Raw genomic sequence first — 4626 nt, 5'->3', positions numbered from 1 at the left:
AGTTGAGCCAACTGTGTTGGGCTATCAAAAGAGCACCCTGACACCCTGCCCCTACCCCCTCAGAATCCTCACACACACACATTTGCTGATAGATTCATTGGGGGTGACACTACTGGGTGGGTAACTTGCGGTGTTCCCTATATCCTCTTTATCTCTATCTCAGGGGTGACAATGCCAGACCTTCCCCAAAAGGTACCTGTAGAAGTTTGTAAAAGCTGGTGACGTTCAGCAGCTCATCATATACTGTATAGAAGCTAGAAAAAAACTCTGCTGGATCTGAAAGGAACTGTATTTCACTGCCTTCAATTTTACATTTTTACACAAAACATTTTTTTTTAATTGTGGTTGAGATGCATGTATTTTAATAAGGTGAGGTATGGAATGCATTAGCACATACACACATACACATGAAAAAAATCTCTACTACTCTACTCTCTAAAAATTCTCTACTTTTATCTATAAAGATACATATGACAACATGCCACAGTAGCCAATGAATTCAATTTAAATCCACAAACATGCAAATATATTTGCTTATGAGTAAGTGACAGGGGCTGGGGGGAATGGAGGGGGTTGGGAAAGGGAGGTCATTACTGCACCACCTGTTTGGTGGCTTTGACAGACAGGTTGGTGTGTGCTGCTGTATCAGCAGGTCAGAGACTGACAGCGAGAGATACAAGAGACGGAAAAATGGCAAAATGGTCCAAAACAAGAGATACAAGTTGAATGCACAACAACATGGCTGAGACAGACATGAAAAAGATAGAAGAGAGACACAGGAATTCTGATCATGGCAGCACTGAGCAGCTGGTAAAGCCAGTATTAGCCATCTAAATTGTCTCAACCTTGCAACTGAATATAACTATAGGAACCATTATGAGCATGAAGACTGTGAATGACAACATTGAAAAAAATGGATCCCCTTATTATGTGTGACTTACAATTGATGTCATGAGGTACTAAAGGGGGAAAAGTGATTCCACTGAGCCCCCCTTTTGGGAACCTCTCTATGATTAGCACCTGTTACTGTCCATCTTTGTCACTCGCTTGTCATCCCTCCCTACTCACCTCAATTAGCTTGTGTCATTTTGTGTCACAGCATGAGTAGCTTAACTGAAACAACAACACATGCTATGGGCCTACATTCTAATGATGCCATGTTTCTCATTGGCTTTGATAGATGCAAGAAAGAATGTCAAAATGACAAATATCTGTGCACACAAGGTGGGAACCTCTATCATCTCATGCCATTCTTCAGGCAATTGATGTGCAGAAAATAGGTTAAAACTGCTAATCTTGTCAAAACTATCATTACAAAATGATTCCGCTAATCTGCATTAAATAAATATGAAACATTCCAAAAGCAGTGAAGTCTGCGCCAATAGTCACGTGGGCAGAGGGGTGACATTTAGTGCTATTGTGCTTCAGGCATCCCGAGTTCGAGTCCCAGCTTTCAGGCCTTACCTTATCCCATCACCCTTTCTCTTCCTGTCTGTATTACTGTTCTGTCCTAATTAAGGTAATAAACAAAAATGCATTTAAAAAACAAACAAAAAAAAAACAGTGCAAAATGGACTTTAGGACACTTTTTTTTAAACAATGTACATCAAATACACATTACCAGAATTGTGTATTGTACACGTGTAAACAGGGATATGCTTAAAAATCAAACATTAACGTACAGTATTAACAATCTGCAGTACTATTTACATGACTTGGGCTTAATTTGATTTTAAACAAAAAAAGGGTCAAATATTGTATTAGCATTAGCAATGTTACCAAGCTTACAGTATACATGATCATATAGTTAGTTGCATTTTATAAATTGCATTCATCAGGCCAACATATTGTGTCCCATTAGTTGAGAACCACTGTGATAAAAATGGACAACTCTAAATGTTGCAAGGCTAATTACTGTACAGGTTCAATTTATTGACTTCAGGTTGATGAGGCCATGCATAACTTGGAGTGAGTTTGCCATCTGGTGGCATAAATTAGTAATAACATATTATGCTAAGTTCTGTCCTACATTGTGCTTTCCTACATGTAAAAATGCTCACACTCCTCATTCAGTTCCCACATCACTCCAGTTCCACTAGTCTCTGTGCTTGAAACACTAATCATCTCCATCTACGGCAAGTCATTCAGGCCGTTCATCCAATCATGCAGCTTCTTATCGCCACTGCTATGCTAACAACACTCAACTGCAGAGCTCCTAACCCATCATGCCTCAGAAACACATCTACATCTCAGAATATATCCATGCCCTGCATAATAAAAAACGCCTTTCCCCAAGCATTTCATTGCCACACTAAAGCAAGCCTCCCCTTGCCAACAAACCATCTGCATTGTGTCCAAAATTATATTATCGGGAAATTCTTTCACATTATACTGCTTGACAATCCATTTGAAGAGACTATTGCAGGTTTACACTGAGACTGACTTTTTTGCACATAATGGCAAGTACCAGCCATCAATGTGACAAGCACATAGTCTCACAGAAAAGAGCAAGTCTCCTACATTTCTTACAGTTCCTCTCTTTCTTGCTCACACACACAAACACACACATTCGCACTCAACACTTATATACACCTGCTGTCAGCTTGATTGTGGGAGTCACTCTCCTTGATGCTGCCAAATGGGACAGCGACCCTCTGAACACATCTGAGATGTCACTCAAACGTACACAGACAACCCCGTCTAGCACAGCTTGTAAGGTTAAAGCAGGCAAAGCACATCCAAAGATAAACACTTTAAAACTGTATTAGCATTAATATATGTACCAGTAATATTAAGCATTTATTTATTTAATCATTGTAATACAGCATAACACTGAATGAATGTATGACTTACACAGTCCATATTATTTTAGGCCTATATATATATGTGTGACCCTGAACCACAAAACCAGTTATAAGGGTCAATTTAATTTATACATCATCTGAGAGCTGAATAAGCTTTCTATTGAGGTATGGTTTGTAAGGATAGGACAATATTTGGCTGAGATGCAACTATTTGAAAATCTGGAATCTGGGGTGTAAAAAAAAAAAATCGAAATATTGAGAAAATTTAGAAAAATGTAAAGTTGTCCAAATGAAGTTCTTACCAATGCATATTACTAATCAAAAATTAAGTTTTGATATATTTACGGTAGGAAATTTACAAAATATCTTCATGGAACATGATACTTACTTAATATCCTGATTTTTGGCATAAAAGAAAAATGTATAATTTAGACAATGTACTGCTACAAATATACCTACAAATATTGCTACTAATGACTGGTTTTGTGGCAATTGTGTGTGTGTGTGTGTGTGTGTGTGTGTGTGTGTGTGTGTATATATATATATATAATACTTTTCATAATAGCATTAACATAAAGAAAATATAGGAGGGGAAAAAAGATGGCTTGGAAGCATTTGAATTTGATTCATTTTATTCAAAATCCTGTGACAGGTTTCAGAAATTAGGCTGTTTAAATATCCGCGGTCTTGTTTTTAAATTGTGTATTAAATATATAAGTGTTCTGTGACAGAGCACGCCATTTCGAATATATACATTTCCACAATAAATAAATAATTCTCATTGGTGCAAGATTATTCTAAGTTAGCTAAAACACATTCTGAGCATTCATCATTAATTTGTAAGAAGGAACTGAATATTTTTTTAATGTTTTAAATCTATTGTAAAATGATCTTAATAAAAACACTAAACCAATCTGTATATGAATGAAGTAATATGTAAACAAGTGTGCAAACCAAATTTAGTGATATCATTCAGCAGCTGGAAAGACTTCCACTGCATGCAGAATATGCGCTGTGCCGTGAGCCTAGAGCAAAGTTAATTTAGCATGAGAACCACTGGAAAACAGAAGGGCTTGACAAGCTTTAATTAGTGTGTGCAAATATTCAGATTCTTAATCAAATCTGAAATTTAACCAACAGAACTTTAAATTAGCCCAAGGTGTCCAGTCCGTGCACAATGTTTTGTTATTTACATGGCAAATTACATAAACAGAATTAATCAGCAGAATTAATCAGTGTCTGAACCTTTAAACCTTTTTTATCAAGCAAGTTTTTTTTTTTTCTTCAAGATGCATAACTTGGAGAACTGAATTTTAAGACACTAATAAATTATACATTCAAACCTTGAAATATTAGATCATCAAGATTAATTTGAATTGGGCAAGAGCACCAGACAATTGTATCTATGACCGTGAAAACTTATTTTAAATAATTAATTTATATTCCAAAGTACGTATGTGCAAATTTACTTGAAATTCGAATTCAAACTTCCTGCAATGATTTGTAACAGCTGTCTGATAAGCAATCAAGAGAAGGAAAACCTTCTTTGTCCAGAATCAGATAAAAGCATATTTTCAAGCTAATAATTGAAGTAGGCCCTTGAAGAAGGCAAAGGGTTTATAAACCAAATAGTTCAAGTTCAGTATTAAAGAAGAACGAAGCAGAGCATTTTAAAGGTGACTATACTACTCCCTTTTGTTAAAATAGCCATGAGGGAGAAACTGAAATGAACACACAGCAATATGTTTTATAATGCATAATATCTGAATATGTTCTGAAAAAAACATTTCATGAAAAAAACCCAGATGGAGTCTACAGTTTT

Source organism: Carassius carassius, chromosome 15 (genome assembly GCF_963082965.1).
Source record: "Carassius carassius chromosome 15, fCarCar2.1, whole genome shotgun sequence".
Classification (NCBI taxonomy): Eukaryota; Metazoa; Chordata; class Actinopteri; order Cypriniformes; family Cyprinidae; genus Carassius; species Carassius carassius.
The sequence above is the reverse complement of the archived record's forward strand: the minus strand, read 5'-3'. Positions refer to the sequence as shown.